The sequence below is a fragment of the Aquarana catesbeiana genome, linkage group LG03 (genome assembly GCF_042186555.1).
Source record: "Aquarana catesbeiana isolate 2022-GZ linkage group LG03, ASM4218655v1, whole genome shotgun sequence".
Lineage (NCBI taxonomy): Eukaryota > Metazoa > Chordata > Amphibia > Anura > Ranidae > Aquarana > Aquarana catesbeiana.
The window spans coordinates 653,431,844-653,451,639 of NC_133326.1; the positions used below are offsets into that span (position 1 = coordinate 653,431,844).

The 19,796-nt window shown below is 46.3% G+C and overlaps 1 protein-coding gene across 3 annotated transcripts in view; it reads left to right on the forward strand.

Annotated features, from left to right (window-relative positions):
• The window catches only part of DNASE2 (deoxyribonuclease 2, lysosomal), an 87,034-nt gene that overhangs the window by 14,882 nt on the left and 52,356 nt on the right, over positions 1 to 19,796 (forward strand). Inside the window, exon 1 of one of the 3 annotated variants that reach the window (XM_073622701.1) lies at positions 17,654 to 17,789. The exons of the other annotated variants lie outside the window; for them this stretch is intronic. The gene's annotated coding sequence lies outside the window, so the exon portion shown is untranslated. Of the gene's footprint in view, positions 1 to 17,653; positions 17,790 to 19,796 lie in introns of those variants that run through there. 3 annotated transcript variants of the gene reach the window in all.

Sequence of the window (19,796 nt, forward strand, 5' to 3'; positions counted from 1 at the left end):
CCACACATTGCGGATTGTCACTTGCCACGTCATATGCCACTAGATGCGGATTGTCACTTGCCACGTCATATGCCACTAGATGCGGATTGTCACTTGCCACGTCATCTGTCACTTGATGCGGATTGTCACTTGCCACGTCATCTGCCACTAGATGCGGATTGTCACTTGCCACGTCATCTGCCACTAGATGCGGATTGTCACTTGCCACCCAGATGTGGAGTGTCACGTGCCAGGTAAGGTGGTGTCTTGCTTGTTTCTTGTTTCCTTGTTCCAGAGACAGGCAGCAGAGAGATAATGTAATCTCCCTGCTGCCCACGCTACCTGCACAGTGAGGGCGGAAGTTAATGCAGAGATGTGGGGGCGGTGAGAGATGATGTCATCTCTCTGCTCCCCTGCCCGTCGGCTCGCTGATTGGCCAGCCACCCCCACACACACACCTAGCCTGCTCACCCGACCATCCACACACGGAGCCGCCCGGCCAATCCGCTCTCTCTCCCGCCTGCTGCCTGCCCGCCCTCACACGGAGCTGCCCGACACTCCCGCGGCGGAGCCGGCTGCTCTCTTATCCGCCCGTGGTGGAGGAGCCACCCGCTCTCGGAGCCACTCGCGGTGGAGCCACTCGCGGCGGAGCTGCCCGCGGAGCTCACCTGCCCGGCCAGGCTGCAACAGATTTCTCGGGGGTGGCAATTGCCCCGTTGCCCCCCCCGGATTCGCCCCTGGTGTGAACGTAGGGATAGTTCAGTCATTGTGAGTGTAGTGCAACCATTCATTTTTACATTAGTGTGAATGTAGGGATAGTTCAGTCAGTGTGACTGTAGTGACTGTTTAACACAGTATATTTTATTGCGTTACTGCAAGTTTAACACCGTATATTTCAGTGCGTTACATGCCATTTAATGCAGTACATGTCTGTGCGTTAGTGCACGCATAACGCAGTATATTTCAGTTGCGTTACTACAAGTTTAACGCCGTACAGTTCAGGGCATTCCTGCAAGTTTAACGCCGTATATTTCAGTGCGTTACGTGCCGTTTAACGCAGTACATTTCTGGGCATTAGTGCATGCTTAACGCAGTATATTTCAGTTGTGTTACTGCAAGTTTAACGCTGTACAATTCAGTGCGTTACTGCAAGTTTAATGCCATATAGTTCTGTGCATTACTGTAAGTTTAACGCCGTATATTTCATTGCGTTACTGCAAGTTTAACGCTGTGTATTTCACTACTTTACTGCAAGTTTAATCCCATATAGTTCTGTGTGTTACTGCAAGTTTAACGCCGCATATTTCATTGCTTTACTGCAAGTTTAACGCTGTATATTTAATGGCTTTACTGCAAGTTTAACGCCATATAGTTCCGTGTGTTACTGCAAGTTTAGCGCCGTATAGTTCTGTGCGTTACTGCAAGTTTACCGCTGTTTAGTGATGTTGCCCATGCTATCCAGCCACAGCATGCAGGGGAAGTGATGGACTGGCTTACTAAATTGTCCTCATCCTTCCAGAGTGGCAAAACCTGCCTCCTTGTCCACAGCTATTCCTGCCATAGCCTCAGCATCAGGCATGGAGGAGTCAGCGGAGTTATTTGAACACAGCCACTTGCTCCTTGACGATGCACAGCCATTACTCGATTCAGATATTGGTTCTGAGGTTGAGGAAGGAAGGAACATGAGCCTACAGAGAGGGGAGAACACTGGTATACAAATTGGCATTCATGTTCCCTCAGCCCCAGTGTATTGCCAAGTTGTCTCCGGTGCTAATGAGGAAAGAGGAGATGATGACGATGAGGTCACTGAGTCGACTTGGGTGCCGGTTAGAGCAGAGGAGGAAAGTGAGGGTGAGGCACAACACCAACGAGGCAGCCATCATGGAAGAGTAGAGAGCAGACACCCTATTCCATCACGTTGTGGAGCTGTTATCTCCCGGCCCACCTTTTCCCACAGCTCAGCTGTCTGGGCCTTTTTTAGCACATGTGCAGCCCGATCGCACTGTTGCTATTTGCAAACTTTGTCTCAAGCACATTAAAGAGGAAGTAAACCCTGAAGGGTTTTACTTCCCCTTTATTTCCCTGCAAAGGTAAAGCATAATGGGCTACTATGCACCGCATAGTAGCCCATTATGTGTCACTTACCTGAAAACGAAGGCCGCAATGTCACCGCTGTCCCCACTAGCAGCGAGCGTCAAGCTTCACCCCATTTCCTTCGGGGGCCGCGAATTCCGGCTCTGTGACTGGCCGGAGTCACATGACGTCACTCCCGCGCATGCGCGCAGGAGCTGCCAGTCACGGCATGACCCCCTTTAGAAACGTCACGATCTGCCCTTCGTGAAGTGCACATGCACCGCAGGCATCGGCTTACGGCTTTATTGTAAATATCTCCTAAACTGTGGAGGTTTCCAGCACCTACAAGTAAGCCTTAATATATGCTTACCTGTAGGTAAAAGTGGTTGTACAGGGTGTACAACCACTTTAAGCGTGGCAAAAACACCAACCATTTGGGAACCACATGCTTGACAAGGCATTTAACCTTCCACCACTCAGCCCATTGGCAAGAGCACCTAAAAGCCACACAAAAGGAGCACAAATCTGTCCCTCCTCCTTACTCACCTCAGTCTGTCCCTGCTATTCCCAACCACCTCTCAGCAGCCTCCACTGACAGGGATGATGGGTGTTCAAGGTCCTTGCAGCACATCTGCCAGCAGCAGACCACCAGCTGTAGACTATAGTCGGCAAATTTCTCTGCCCCATCTGCTGCAGCGGAAAAAAAAAATACAGTCCCTGTCAAACAGGTGCGGAAAAATCGTTCTTTGGGTGTTTATTATGCCCATGAAACCTACACCAAAAACATTGTTCCAGATGAAATCAACACCCACAGCACTAGGCAGCATAGAAGTCCTGCAGAGATTCCACATCCCAAAAACACCTAATCAGCAACATCGGCATCAGGGGCTTCATAGCTGCTGGTAATCCAGGACGGATTCATTTTGATAAAAGTCAGATGGTCCACGGAGTCTGTGGACAGACACATTCTATGATCAGTAACAAAACCTCCAGCAACACTGAATGCCTGTTCGGAAAGCCCGCTGGATGCAGGGCAGCCCAGCAGCTCAATAGCATACTGGGCAAGTTCTGGCCAGTGGTCTATTCTCATGACCTAGTAAGCCAGTGGATTGTCAACTGGAAAGCTCTCCATCTCTGTTTTCGCCCTAGATAATCATCCACCATATGATGCAGATGCTGCCGATGGGATATGGAAGCTGACAGCCCTGGGCGGCGAGGACTAAAAAAAATTGAGAAATGCATCACTTAGGAGGCCGCCTTCTCCACCTCTACTCTTTTGACCAACAGAAGCCTCAAAACTACATTTTCCATGACACTGTAACCTACCAGAGGCGAGAAAAGCGTTCGATAAACTCCTCTTTAAGGTGTCCTCAAGAGATTTCATCTTCTGCACTCTCTGTGGGGACAGGATGAGTTCTGAGACTTTCCCCTTATAACGGTGGTTAAGGAGGGTTGCCAACCAATAGTGATCCTTTCCCTATTCGTATTCTTGGGTCCTTTCGCAGGCTTGAAACATGAGGGAGCCCATGCACTGCAAATTTACGAAGGCATGAGAAGCAGACTCCTCGAGGTCACTGAGGATTACAGTATCTGGAACTGTCTCCTCCTAGCCATGTACTACTCCCAAGGGTTCTGGGGATGGAAAACCATTTCTTACTGTTTGACGTATGTCTTCCTCTTCTTCAATGCCTCCGAAACTGCCAGAATCCTCCTCCTCTTTCTCCACCTGTGTGTTCTGTGGCATAGGAACAATGGTGTTTGCATAAAGTGGGCCTTGACAGTAAAGGAAGTCCTCCTATTCATCCCGCTGCTCTGCCTCGAGTGCCCTGTCCATAATGCCATGCAGAGTCTGCTTCAGCAGGAACACAACAGGGATTGTGTCAATGATGCATGCATTGTCATGGCTCACCATCCTTGTGGCCTCCTCAAAAGGTGACAGTACAGTGCATGCATCCTTTATGAGCAGCCATTGGCGTGGAGGAAAAAAAGCCGAGCCGGCCTGAGCCTGTCATTGTGCCATACTCCCACAGGTACTCGTTGATGGCCCTCTGTAGCATGTGCAGCCACTGCAGCATTGCCAAAGTCAAGTTCCACCTGGTGGGCATGTCACAAATCAGGCAGTTTATGGGCAAGTGGAATTTCCGCTGAATTTCAGCCAACCAAGCACTGGCTGTGTATGATCGCCTAAAATGGCTACAGACTCTTCTAGCCTGCTTTAGTAGATCTTCCAACCCTGGGTACTTTTTGGGTTTTTGTGTACACAGTGTGGTGTTTTTACAGTGGATCAGTGAGAGCCAGTGGTCATCCATTGGCTGGCACCCGCTGATTGGCTTGTGCTGTGTCTTAACACAGCACAGACAGCGCGGCGGCAGCGTGAGTGCGCGCCCCCCATCCGGAAGTGCCGGATCACGTCCTAGGTACGTGATCCGGCGCAGGAGAGCCGCTTTGTCGCCATACTCCTACGTGAGGCGGTCAGCAAGCAGTTAAAGCTGAATTCCAGGTAAGCCAGTTTTTGTATAATTACATTGGTCTAGCTTTGACCCATGTAAATATGTATGTGTCAAACTTGGCCTATTCCCGTGGAAGCTGGAATTCACTGTATTAGGCACCGCTATCATAACGCAACTAGCTTCCGTGTCCCATGTCAAGCATCTGCCCTGCTGCCTAATGAACACTGGAGGTCTCTCACTTGGCACGGGCACCATTAGGTGAACATTTTGCTTTTTATAATGCCTTGTTTCCACTGAGCAGATCGGTTCGGTTTGGTTCGGTACGGTACATTATTTTGAGTGTTTCCATTATGAAAGCGGCCCATACAACCAAACCGAACCGCACCATTCTGGGTCCTGCTTCAGATGTGGGGCCATAGAAAATGGTACGGTTCGGTTAGGGCGGAGCTACGATACATTCCACTGATTGGCAGACATGTGACGCCATGCTAGACATTTTTTCTAAACCCACGTATGGCCCCTGGCAGTCCGACTTGCAGTGGAAACACTCACCTGAATAGGCCGGACCATTCTAGGCCTTCCAAACTGTACCGACTCGAACCGATCCACTCAGTGGAAATGAGGCATAAATGAGAGGTGGAGAGGAGGGGTGGTAACATCACATATTCCATCTCAGCTAAACAGAGAGCACTTTGCATTCAACTCTAGGTAGTAGAGCAGCCGCTCGGCACAGGACCTGGAAGCCAGCAGCAATCACTGTAATAGCGGTGCCTACTATAGTCATTTACAGGTTCCACAGGGATTGGCCAGGTATGGCACATACTTAACATTGGTCCAAGCTGGAACAATCTAACTATGCAAAAAAAGCCAAACCTGGAATTCAGGTTTAAAGCCAACTAAGACATAAGAGCATAAGCTACCTTTTTTGTGTGCATGCATTGCGCATGGTAATGCACACATGTAGGTGTAAATTGGCCCATAGGGGTTGATTTACTAAAGGCAAATTGATTGTGCACTTTGCAAAGTACAGTTGCACTCTGCAAGTGCAGTTGCTCCAGAGCTTAGTAAATGAGATAAGGCTTCACTTTGCAAAGAATACCCAATCACGAGCAAGGAAAAAAAAAAAAAAATAGCATTTTTACTTACATGTGATTGGATGATGGGGTCAGCAGAGCTTCTGATCATTTATTAAGTTCTGGACCAACTGCTCTTGTAGAGTGCAACTGCACTTTGCAAACTGCACAGTCTATCTGCCTTTAGTAAATCAAACCCTTATGCCGCGTACACACGGTCGGACTTTTCGTCTACAAAAGTCCGACAGCCTGTCCGACAGACTTCCGGCGGACTTTCGGCGGACTTGCAGCAGACTTTCTAACGAACGGACTTGCCTACACACGACCACACAAAAGTCCGACGGATTCGTACGTGATGACGTACACCGGACTAAAATAAGGAAGTTCATAGCCAGTAGCCAATAGCTGCCCTAGCATGGGGTTTTGTCCGTCGGACTAGCACACAGACGAGCGGATTTCGGGGTCCGTCGTAGTTACGACGTAAAGATTTGAAGCATGTTTCAAATCTAAAGTCCGTCGGATTTGAGGCTGAAAAAGTCTGCTGAAAGTCCGGAGAAGCCCACACACGATCGGATTACCAGCCAGCTTTAGTCCGTCGGCGTCCGTTGGACTTTTGTAGACGAAAAGTCCGACCGTGTGTACGCGGCATTAGAGTTTCCTTTGTCTTTCACACTAAACTTCAGTGCATATAAATGAATTAGCCCAATAAGAAGGAATGGGATTTCTACTTTGCATGCAAGAATTTTGCTGCATCAAAACAGATGTGAATTGTGAATCCTTATGTGAATCCTTAAGTGGAATATTTTTAGAAAAAGAACTTTTGACTATTATACTGCTCCTTCTTTCCAATAATAATGGACATCATATAAATGCAAAGCTCACCTAACTCATATTGCTAAAAAGCTGCAATACAATCAGTTATAATATACGCCTGATACAGCCTCTTCTGCCAGTTGTCAAAGGGTAAGAATAATGACTCAAGTTCTCCCCCTGGTGTTGAAAACTGGAACATAAACATTCATGAAGTCAGTATTGTATAGGTTTAAGGATACTGTGATTTAAACTAGCAAGTAGCAACTACATATGTAGCATTTTTTTTGCTTGTTTTTCTGACAAATATTAATTTAGGTCAAATTCTATTTCACAGCTATTGCTCTCCCATCTAGCTGTTAGCCATTAAAGAGGCTCATACAGTATATTAAGCAGCTTGTTGGCTCTCCCCCCTTATTCACCACCATTTCTGTCTCACGATCATTTGCTCCCATTATGTTGAAAACGTGCACCCCCCCAGTACATTCACAGCATTGGGTCACATTTCCTGCTCTCCATTCTGCCATATTATCTAGGAATCAGTAACTATCAGCTGTTTTTAGTACTGAAAATGTTCAAGACAATAAGTTTGATTCTCCCTAGCACATTTGGTAATGGGAGAGGATGAGGCCTCATTCACACTGGCATACTATAGCTGATGCCCATGTGAGGGCTGTGCTTGTTTTCACAGGGATGCACGGGTCTTCTGTGCATCCCCACGCAGGCAGTCCCATTCATGTCAATTATGACGCAGCAGTAGAGTAACCACCTCATCCCTTTAAACCTGAACACATATGAATTACACAGGTTCTGTGGCTAATTGAATGCAGATAAGGCACTAAGTGAGTTTAATTACCACCTTAATCAGCCACAGAACCTGTGTAATTAATATGTGTTCAGGTTTAAAGGGATGAGGTGGCCACCCTACGCAGCAGTTGCATGGACACAGCCACTACTCCCTATTTGACATCCAAGCGGGTGCATGGCCCATGGACACAGGCAGTGTGCATTGGGGGGCCGTGCACATGCACGGCTGTCAAATTGACATGGCTGGGAGTACCTGCACAGGAATGCACAAATAGGGCTGGGACAGGGGATGGGAGGGAGGGGCGGCTGCCCTGGGCACTGCGGTATCATGTGAGGTGGGGGGGTGCCACAAGAAGATAGGGAGGGAGGGGATTTGTGTTAGGAGGGAGAATTTGGGGGGGGGGGAAGCAGGGGATAAGAATTGTTATAGGAGGGGAAATTTGTGTGTGTGTGCTAGGAGTGGTGATTTAGGGGATTTGTGTTGGGAGGGGGGATGAGGGAAGAGGATTTGGGGGGGGCTGTGCTAGAAGAGGTGATATGGTATAGGGGTGGGGGAATTGTGCTGGGAAGGGACATTTTTTTAATGGGGGGAGGGGGGGTTGTGCTAGTAGGGATGATAGGGGTGAATTTGTGCTAGGAGGGGGAATTTTGAGAGGGAGAATGTGCACTCGGAGGGGAAATTTGATGGGTAGAGGATTTATGCTAGGAGGGGTGATTTTCTTTTTTTTGGGGGGGGGGGTGCATTGTGTTTGGTGGATTTGGGGGACTAAGATTTGTTGGGAGGGGGGATCTAAACAGGGGGGTTGATTTGTTCTGGCAGGAGGGGGAATTTATGCTTAGGAGTAAGCATGCAGATTAGTGTTCAATTTGGTTTTTTTTGGGGGGGGGGGGATTTTTGCTGACACATAATGCTCATACATCTTAGGGGGGGGCGCAGTTTGGCATTTTGGCCCTGGGCTCTAGATAACCTTCTTACCGCACTGTGCACACAACACCTGTGCATGCCGGTGGGGGCAATTTGTCGATTGATTCTTATGTAGAACCTGTTGTACTTGCACTCAGTTATTTATGTGAACACATTAGCTGCACATTGCAAGCAATGCAATAAGGGTTTTAAGTTTAAACTTATCATCTTCATTTGTGACTAATCACCCTCTCCCCGCACTGCCTGGGGAAGTTTACAATTTCTCTTATTTATGGTAGATATCTGGAGAATGCCTAGACAGGCCAATGGACTGATATAGGTCTGCTTTAAGTAAACATCTTCTGAAGTCACTTTTGAAGATTTGAGTAATTAAACCAATTAATTACGCTTAAGGGTTCATTTACACTAGACTGCACTTTCAACACGAGAAAACAAAGTCATTGAAAAAGCAAAATCAATACTAATAAAGGAGTTTTTTTTTTTAACAGTACAACGTAGATGCATGGTAAGTACATGAGAACGAGAATCAGCAAACTCTGTATTTCCCATTTAAATGATTTAATTGTGCCCAAAAAGCATAATATATAAAACATGGATGCACAGTAAATGCACGCATTTGGTGTAAATGTTGTCTATGAACTCCCCTGTCCAATACTAGGCCCTTCATAACCCACTGTGCTGTTACAAGTCGTACACTTTAGCCTCTGCTCACTAACCAAGCATAAAGCAAATCCCTAAAGTATTTTTTACAACCAAAACATTTTTTTTTTTTCATTTTGTATAGAGTAGGTACATTGCTCACAGTGTCCGGACAGTATCTAGATCAGTGGTCTCTAAACTGCGGCCAGGGGGCCATATGTGGCCCTTTGCTTGCCTTTATCTGGCCCTTGGGTCACTATTCCTCTATCTGACACCAATGATGAGGCACCATTCCTCCCACTGACACATCAATGGGTCACAATTAATCTCATTGACACCATCAATGGGGTACTATTCATCTCACTGACACCATCAATGAGACACTATTCCTCCCACTGACACTATCAATGGGGCACTATTTCTCCTACTGACACCATCGATGGTGCCCTATTCCCCCCAATGATACCATCAATGGGGCACTATTCCCCCCACTGACGCCATCAATGGGGCACTATTCCCACCCACTGACGCCATCAATGGGGCACTATTCCTCCCACTGACACCATCAATGGGGCACTATTCCCCCCACTGACACCAATGATGGAGCACTATTCCTCCCACTGATGCCATCAATGGGGCACTATTCCTTCCACTGACACCATCAATAGGGCACTATTACTCTTATTGACACCATCAATGGGGCACTATTCCTCCCACTGACACCATTAACGGGGAACTATTCCTCCCACTGATAATAATAATGGAGCATTGTTTAATTCCACTGACAACAGGGCATTTTCTACTTCCACAGGCCAAAGTCTGGCTCCCCTAAAGCCTAAAGGACAGTTAACTGGCCCTTTGTTTAGAAACTTTAGAGACCCCAGATCTAGATGGGAAAAAAAACCTTAAAAAAACGTCTGCAGTACTGTGTTATTTTTCATGCTCATTTCCCATGTTTTGAATTCAAAAATGTCTAAATACTAAGGGATATTGGCTGATCTGTTTTTAGTTCTCCCCTGAATACCTCCCTTTTATGTTATGGAGATAAGGAGATGGGGCGGTGTTCTATAGTCAAAAAAGGGAAGCAGCATTGTCACCCCGGGACAAAAACAAAAATTTTATAGAATGCAGCCACTACATCTATGGATTGGTGTGTTGCAACATATAACATTTTTGTTCTTATGGTTAGGCCTTGTTCAGATGGGGCGTACAATACTGCCTGCCCATGCAGGGCCATGTTTACCCACACTGGGATGCCCATGTGTTCCGTGCATCCCTGTGTAGGCAGTCCCATTGATGTCTATTGGGAATCAGTGGCTGTGTCCCAATATGACATCCGTATCGGTGCAGGTGCGTTTCTCAGAACACAGACACTGAGGTTGGGGACCCACATCCGAACCCTTGCGGATACCATATTGGGACATAGTGGATATGTCCTTTCAGCTGTGTCCCAATAGATATTGGTAGGACTGCCTGCATGGGGGATGCATGGAACATCTGTGCATCCCTGTGTGTGTAAACATGGCGCTGCACAGGTGTACAGTATTGTACGCCCTGTGTGAACAAAGCCTTATATACGCTTGAAAGGTGGCACTTTCTGTAATTTTTGTATAGTGTATGGCAGTGGTTTCCAGACTGCAGCCCAGGGGCCAGATGTGGCCCTTTGCTCGCCTTTATCTGGCCCTTGGGGCCACTATTCCACCAACTGACACCAATGATGGAGCAAAATTCCCCTTACTGGGATGTGAGAAGGTAGAAGTGCTTACAGGCCTGTATTCATTCCTCCTACTGACACCATCAATAGGGCATTATTACCAATGAGGGGGCACTGATGTTGGGGCATTTTCTACTCCCAAAGGCCACAGTCTGGCCCCCCTAAAGCCTGAAGGACAGTAAACCGGCCCCTTGCTTAGGAAGTTTGGAGACACCTGGGGGCTGATTTACTAAAACTGGACAGTGCAAAATCTGGTGCATCTATGCATAGAAACCAATCAGCTTCCGGGTTTTATTGTCAGAGCTTAAATGAACAAGCTGAAGTTAGAAGCTGATTGGCTACCATGCACAGCTGCACTTGATCTTGCACACTTCAGTTTTAGTTAATCTACCACCTGGTGTATGGTATAGCATTGAAGTTGCTAGCATTCAGGGAGTTGTAGTTTTTCAGCTATTTTTTTAAAGCCCAATTCCAAAGATATTAACAACTTCCCAACATTACTTTCCTACACCCCTCTAACTAACTGCTGTCAAGAAAAAAAAATGCTGTCCAAATACCCATTTTACTTAAAGATCACCTGCAATACAATCAGTTATAATATACGCCTGATACAGCCTCTTCTGCCTGTTGTCAAAGGGTAGAGAATAATGACTCAAGTTCTCCCCCTGGTGTTGAAAACTGGAACATAAACATTAAAGAAGTCAACATTGTATAGATTTAAGGATACCGTGATTTAAACTAGCAAGTAGCAACTACATATGTTGCAGTTTTTTTGCTTGTTTTTATGACAAATATTAATTTAGGTCAAATTTCACAGCTATTGCTCTTTAATCTAGCTGTTAGCCATTAAAGAGGCTCTTACAGTATATTAAGCAGCTTGTTGGGTCTCCCCCCTTATTCACCACCATTTCTGTCTTACGATCATTTGCTCCCATTATGTTGAAAACGTGCACCCCCCCTCCCCCTCATTCACAGCATTGGGCCACATTTCCTGCTCTCCATTCTGCCATCTAGGACTCAGTAACTATCAGCTGTTTTTAATACTGAAAATGTTCAAGACCATAAGTTTGATTCTCCCTAGCACATTTGGTAATGGGAGAGGATGAGGCCTCATTCACACTGGCATACTATAGCTTGTGCCCGTGTGAGGGCTGTGCTTGTTTTCACAGGGATGCACGGGTCTTCTGTGCATCCCCACGCAGGCAGTCCCATTCATGTCAATTATGACGCAGCAGTAGAGTTACCACCTCATCCCTTTAAACCCAAACACATATGAATTACACAGGTTCTGTGGCTAATTGAATGCAGATAAGGCACTAAGTGAGTTTAATTACCACTGTAGCCTCCCTGGCGGTTTTCCTGAGTGTGGCTCGGGGTTAAAATTCAGGACCATTAGCGGTAACCCCGAACCACACTCGGGATTACATCTAAGGATCCTGGTGTGGCTTTACTTACCTTGTCCCCGGGATCCTGCGATGTCCCCCGCAGTGTCCGTGGGCTCCGTCCTCCTCCGAAGCCTCTCCTTGCCAGGCTCCGTTCCCTGCGAGCGTCGCGACGCACGGGGGCGGACCTGGCAGCAAATTAAAAAAAAAGTAAAAATCATAACACATACAGTCCTGTAATCTTACAGATTACAGTACTGTATGAAATCATTTCACATCCCTTTTGTCCCCAGTGCTTTGGCCCATGCCCTGCATGCAGTTTTATGTGATATACACTGTTCTTTCTGCCTGGAAACTGGAGATTGTCCATAGCAACCAAAAAGTGTCCCTTTATGTCAAAAGTGGCTTTAGACCAGCTAGAAAACAGCGATAGTAAATTAGAACACTTGCAGAATTGAGCGATAGTGAATTGTGGGGAAATTTATTTTATTACTATTTATTTATTTTTTTTTATTATTTTTTTTTATTTATTATATTATAATTTATGTTTTTGTGTTTCAAACTTTATCATACCCGGGATATCTACTAGACTCTTGTTTGGACAGATTTAAGTGTATTATTGTTAAGAATTACAGACCTACAATATAAAACGCTAAATTTTTTATTTTTCCATGCAAAATAATGGTACCGCTTTCAGCACCTAAAATCCGAAATAATCATACCGCCAGGGAGGTTAATCAGCCACAGAACCTGTGTAATTCATATGTGTTCGGGTTTAAAGGGATGAGGTGGCAACCCTACGCAGCAATTGCATGGACACAGCCACTGCTCCCTATTTGATATCCAAGCGGGTGCATGGCCCATGGACACAGGCAGTGTGCATTGGGGGGCCGTGCACGGCTGTCAAATTGACATGGCTGGGAGTACCTGCACAGGAATGCACGAACAGGGCTGGGAGATGGGCGGGCGGGAGGGGCGGCTGCCCTGGGCACTGTGGTATCATGTGAGGTGGGGGTGCCACAAGAAGATAGGGAGGGAGGGGATTTGTGTTAGGAGGGAGAATTTGGAGGGGGGGGGCAGCAGGGGATAAGAATTGTTATAGGAGGGGAAATTTGTGTGTGTGTGCTAGGAGTGGTGATTTAGGGGATTTGTGTTGGGTGGGGGGATGAGGGAAGAGGATTTGTGCTAGGAGGGAGGATTTGGGGGGCTGTGCTAGAAAAGGTGATATGGTATAGGGGGTGGGGGAATTGTGCTGGGAAGAGACATTTTTTTTTGGGGGGGGGGGGGTTGTGCTAGTAGGGATGATGGGTAGAGGATTTGTGCTAGGAGGGGTGATTTTCTTTTGGGAGGGCGCATTGTGCTTGGTGGATTTGGGGGACTAAGATTTGTTGGGAGGGGGGATCTAACCAGGGGGTTCATTTGTTCTGGGAGGAAGGGGGAATTTATGCTTAGGGGTAAGCATGCAGATTAGTGTTCAATTTGTTTTTTTTTGGGGGGGGGGGGATTTTTGCTGACACATAATGCTCATACATCTTGGGGGGGGGGGCGCAGTTTGGCATTTTGGCCCTGGGCTCTAGATAACCTTCTTACCGCACTGTGCACACAACACCTGTGCATGCCGGTGGGGGAAATTTGTCGATTGATTCTTATGTAGAACCTGTTGTACTTGCACTCAGTTATTTATGTGAACACATTAGCTGCACATTGCAAGCAATGCAATAAGGGTTTTAAGTTTAAACTTCTCATCTTCATTTGTGACTAATCACCCTCTCCCCCAACTGCCGGGGGAATGGTAGATATCTGGAGAATGCCTAGACAGGCCAATGGACTGATATAGGTCTGCTTTAAGTAAACACCTTCTGAAGTCACTTTTGAAGATTTGAGTAATTAAACCAATTAATTACGCTTAAGGGTTCATTTACACTAGACTGCACTTTCAACACAAGAAAACAAAGTCATTGAAAAAGCAAAATCAATACTAATAAAGGAGTTTTTTTTTTAACAGTACAACATAGATGCGTGGTAAGTACATGAGAATGAGAATCAGCAAACTCTGTAGTTCTCATTTAAATGATTTAATTGTGCCCAAAAATGCATAATATATAAAACATGGATGCACAGTAAATGCACGCATTTGGTGTAAATGTTGTCTATGAACTCCCCTGTCCAATACTAGGCCCTTCATAACCCACTGTGCTGTTACAAGTCGTACACTTTAGCCTCTGCTCACTAACCAAGCATAAAGCAAACCCCTAAAGTATTTTTTACAACCAAAACATTTTTTTTAAAAATTTTGTATAGAGTAGGTACATTGCTCACAGTGTCCGGACAGTATCTAGATCAGTGGTCTCTAAACTGCGGCCAGGGGGCCATATGTGGCCCTTTGCTTGCCTTTATCTGGCCCTTGGGTCACTATTCCTCTATCTGACACCAATGATGAGGCACCATTCCTCCCACTGACACATCAATGGGTCACAATTAATCTCACTGTCACCATCGATGGGGTACTATTCATCTCACTGACACCATCAATGAGACATTTTCTCCCAGATATTTCTCCCACTGAGACTATCAAAGGGCACTATTTCTCCTACTGACACCATCGATGGGGCCCTATTCCTCTCAATGATACCATCAATGGGGCACTATTCCCCCCACTGACGCCATCAATGGGACACTGTTTCTCCAACTGACACCATCAATGGGGCACTATTCCTTCCACTGACACCATCAATGGGAAACTTTTACGACCACAGACACCATCAATGGGGCACCATTCCTCCCACTGACACCATCAATGGGGCACTATTCCTCCCACTGACACCATCAATGGGGCACTATTCCTCCCACTGATACTAATAATGGAGCATTGTTTAATTCCACGGACACCGGGGCATTTTCTACTTCCATAGGCCAAAGTCTGGCTCCCCTAAAGCCTAAAGGACAGTTAACTGGCCCTTTGTTTAGAAACTTTAGAGACCCCAGATCTAGATGGGAAAAAAAACCTTAAAAAAACGTCTGCAGTACTCTGTTATTTTTCATGCTCATTTCCCATGTTTTGAATTTAAAAAATGTCTAAATACTAAGGGATATTGGCTGATCTGTTCTTAGTTCTCCCCTGAATACCTCCCTTTTATGTTATGGAGATAAGGAGATGGGGCGGTGTTCTATAGTCAAAAAAAAGAAGCAGCATTGTCACCCTGGGACAAAAACAAAAAATTTGTAGAATGCTGCCACTACATCTATGAATTGGTGTGTTGCAACATATAACATTTTTGTTCTTATGGTTAGGCCTTGTTCACATGGGGCGTACAATACTGCCTGCCCATGCAGGGCCATGTTTACCCGCACTGGGATGCCCATGTGTTCAGTGCATCCCTTTGTAGGCAGTCCCATTGAAGTCTATTGGGAAGCAGTGGCTGTGTCCCAATATGACATCCGTATCGGTGCAGATGCGTGTTTCAGAACACAGACAGTGTGAGTTTAGGGACCCACATCCGAACCCTTGCGGATACCATATTGGGACATAGTGGATATGTCCTTGCAGCTGTGTCCCAATAGATATTGGTAGGACTGCCTGCATGGGGGATGCATGGAACATCTGTGCATCCCTGTGTATGTAAACATGGCGCTGCACAGGTGTACAGTATTGTACGCCCTGTGTGAACAAAGCCTTAGATACACTTAAAATGTGGCACTTTCTGTAATTTTTGAATGGTGTATGGCAGTGGTCTCCAAACTGCAGCCCAGGGCCAGATGTGGCCCTTTGCTTGACTTTATCTTCCCCTTGAGGCCACTATTCCACCAACTGACACCAATGATGGAGCATCATTCCCCTTACTGGGATGTGAGAAGGTGGAAGCGCTTACAGACCTGTATTCATTCCTCCTACTGACACCATGAATAGGGCATTAATACCAATGAGGGGGCACTGATGCTGGGGCATTTTCTACTCCCAATGGCCACAGTCTGGCCCCCCTAAAGCCTGAAGGACAGTAAACCGGCCCCTTGCTTAGAAAGTTTGGAGACACCTGGCTAGCATTCAGGGAGTTGTAGTCTTCCCAACATTACTTTCCTACACCCCTCTAACTAACCGCTGTCAAGAAAAAAAAATGCTGTCCAAATACCCATTTTACTTAAAGATCACCTGAAGCTTCTTAGGCAGTTTTTTGGTGATTATGAACTAAGCCTTTAACTGAAGCCACAGTCAAGTAAAGTGCATCCCAGAGGAGAGAATGGACAGAGGGTCGGCATGACTGAAGTGAGGAACAGGTCCGAAAGGGGTTAAATCTGGGTCATTTAGTGTTGAAGAGGCATAGTTCTTACCTTATTGGATGTGAAGGTCAGCCACAAAGATGGTTCATTCCGGAAAGTTCAGGCGAAGAGGAAACTTCCGTCCCTCCCGCCCTATATCCGGGGTTACAGGGGTATTAGGGGTTGTGTTTTTTTTGTTTTGGGTTACTATTTCTGGGTAAGTATGTTCAAATAAAAAAAAAGAGGGGTGAATCATTGTCACAGCAGTTTAGCGGGTCAGGGGGTCTTTGGGGGGTCAGTGTGTAACTATATTGTTACAAAATTGGGGGCCCATCTAAGGTATAGCGCTCCCACCTGGTTGGTTATTGGTGGTTGTTATCGCAGGAGCTAGGTCTCCTGGGGGAAAATGTAAGAAGGTGTGAGGTAGTAACGTCTTTGAGCCAGTTGAGGTGCAGCTGAGGACATGGATGCCTCAAGGACAACCAAAGGCCCCTTGTTGGTTGCATTGTTGATGGTTGAATTGTTTAAAGAGGTTTTTGGGTGTCCTTAAGGCACAATGGAATCATCCATGTCCTTAGCCGCACCCCAACTGGCTCAAAGACGTTCCAACATCACACATACTTCCATATTCCCCTCCCCCAGGGGACCTCACTCCTGGGAGAACCACCGCTAACCAAGTGGAAGCGCCATAGCTTAGATGGGCCCCACACTTTTGTATCCATGTAATTACTGAGCCCCCAAAGACCCCTTGACCCGCCAGCTGCTGTGACAAAATGAGCAACATACACTATTTAGTAGAATATTATTAATAAATATAATTGTTTTTATTTTGTATAAACTTGGTCACAACTTGAGACATAAAAAACACTACCACTACCTATTCACTGCAGTAACCCCTAACACCAGGGCGGGCGGGCGGGTGGGATGTTGCCACTTTTACCGACTCCTTAAAATGTGAAAGAACTCCCTCACTGCAAAGACCCTCGCATCTGAACCCTGCCCCTAAAACCCCTGCCTCCAATCAATTAAGGGCTACACCCCCAACAAGCACATTGACCTAGCTGACCATTCCCTGAACCTGTTCCTCCCTTAGTCATGCAGCCCCTCTGTCCATTTTCTCCTCCAGGTCTCACTTTATTTAGAATGGTTAACGGACCAAGGTTGACGAATCTTATATTATGATCCATTTGCCTGGAGTTAAGCTGATAAAATAGAGATGAACATTGAAAATCCTGTACTAACTAGTACCACCTCATATACAATAACTGAGCTTGTGAACAGACTAGAGCCCACACTATAGAGAGACCACTTTGAAGCCTCCATACATTCTTGCTCACATGGGGATGCACAGGTGTTCCTTGCATCCGCATGCGCTGTCTCATTCATGTCAGTTGGGACGCACAGACAGCACGGACACAGCTGCTGCTCCCAATATGACACTTGTCAGCATTCAGGGACATGCATTCACACACACCCACATAGATATCTTCAGGACTTCCTGAAAAAGCCAATTACGGTGAAACGGACGTCGGAGCCAGGGGTTCGTCACTTCCGGGTCCTGTGTGATAATCCATCTGGCCTATTGCCCAGAGCGAGGCGTGAATCGCATGCTAGTGCCGGAGGAATAAGCCATATCTGCACATGCTGTATACACCTAGTGCCAGGATTCAGGCACAGCTACATGTGAGTGCAATCTTTTACTACTTGCTTTTATACATTTAATAAAGTACTACACTTTGAGGATCTTGCAATTGTGTCTCCTGTGGAGTCATTTCACAAATCCTAGTTCTATCCTGAGGGAACATTGGAGTGGAGTGGTGATAGCAGTGGAACCAATCTGGCTTTCCAAAATGCGCATTATGACCATCCTGTAAAAAAAGGGTCAAACACCCCTGGTGAGTTGTCACCTTCCCTTTGAAGACCCGTGCTGAAAGAACTACAAGATACTTATCTATACAAGCATATCGTTTGGTGTTGGGACTTGTCACATTGGAGTTTCTATGAATGTTTGCATTTTATGTGACTGTTATGGATTGAGCTTTGATGTCATCCATTATGGTTTACCACTAAGCCACCGCCCACCGTCATATGACGGCAGGACGAGGCTTCTCTTGTTCTGGGCGGACGTCATATGACATGATCGCCCTCCCGAGCCACTAGGGGGCGCGCGCGCGTGCCCGCTGCGTCGCTCGGGACCCGATGCGTGTGCCCGGCGGCCGCGATGCCCGCGGGGCACCAGCGATTGCCGGGTAACAGAGCAGGACCGTGGATCTGTGCATGTAAACACAGATCCACGTCCTGTCAGAGAGGAGAGGAGACCGATGGCGTGTCCCTTGTATATAGGGACACCGATCAGTCACCTCCCCCAGTCAGTCCCCTCCCCCCACAGTTAGAATCACCTCCCTAGGTCATACATTAACCCCTCGAGCGCCCCCTAGTGTTAACCCCTTCCCTGCCAGTCACATTTACACAGTAATCAATGCAATTTTATAGCATTGATCGCTGTATAAATGTGAATGGTCCCAAAAATGTGTCAAAAGTGTCCGATATGTCCGCCGCAATATCGCAGTCACAATAAAAATCGCAGATCACCGCCATTACTAGTAAAAAATAAATAAAAATGCTATAAATCTATCCCCTATTTTGTAGACGCTATAACTTTTGTAGAAGTATACATATCGGCCTAAACTGAGGAAAAAATTTGTTAAAAAAAAAAAAAAAAAAAATTGGATATTTATTATAGCAAAAAGTAAAAAATATTGTGTTTTTTCACAATTGTTCCTCTTCTTTTGTTTATAGTGCAATAAATAAAAACCGCAGAGGTGATACCACCAAAAGAAAGCTCTATTTGTGAGGGAAAAATGATAAAAATTTCATTTGGGTACAGTGTAACATGACCGCGCAATTGTCATTCAAAGTGCGACAGCGATGAAAACTGAAAAATGGCTTGGGCAGGAAGGGGGTGAAAGTGCCCTGTATTGAGGTGGTTAAACTATATTTATATATGAGCACAGTAAGCGCCAATTCCTTAACACACATTTTTTAAGAAAAAAAACCATCACCAGCGAGTTCAGTAGAGGGCAGAAAAAATGCTTGATGCGCCTAAACGTGGGTAAACACGCCTAAACACTAAGCATGTTTTTTGCATAAACATTCATTCATTCCAATGGCCAGAATAAGTTAAAGTGGCTCTAAAGACTGAAGGCTCTAAAAACCTTCAGGGTGCCGCACCCCCAGCGCCCCCTAATATTTACCTGAGCCTGATCCTGATCCAGTGATGTGCACAAGAGTAGAAGCTCTCCGAGGTCTCTCCCTCCTCATTGGCTGACACACAGCAGTGGAAGCCATTGGCTCCCATTGCTGTCCATCAAACCCAGTGAGAAGGGAGCAGAGGGTGGCGCCGAGTGGCACTCTGTGTGTCGCATAGACACGCAGAGGGGGCTCGGGAGCGCGCACGCACGAGTGTCCCAAGGGCAAGCAGCTTGATATGGGGGCAATCAGCAGCAGAGACATGCAGTCAGGGGAGGCAGATGAGGCAGGGCCTCACCTGTCATGAACATTAAAATAAAAAATTTGAGGGTCGTAGCTCTGCAAAAATGGGGGTTATGTAAGTGCTACCCCACCACTGGTAAAAAGGCTCCTATGTCACGTGTACACGCACTGTGCATGCGCGTTTTGTTTTTATAGATA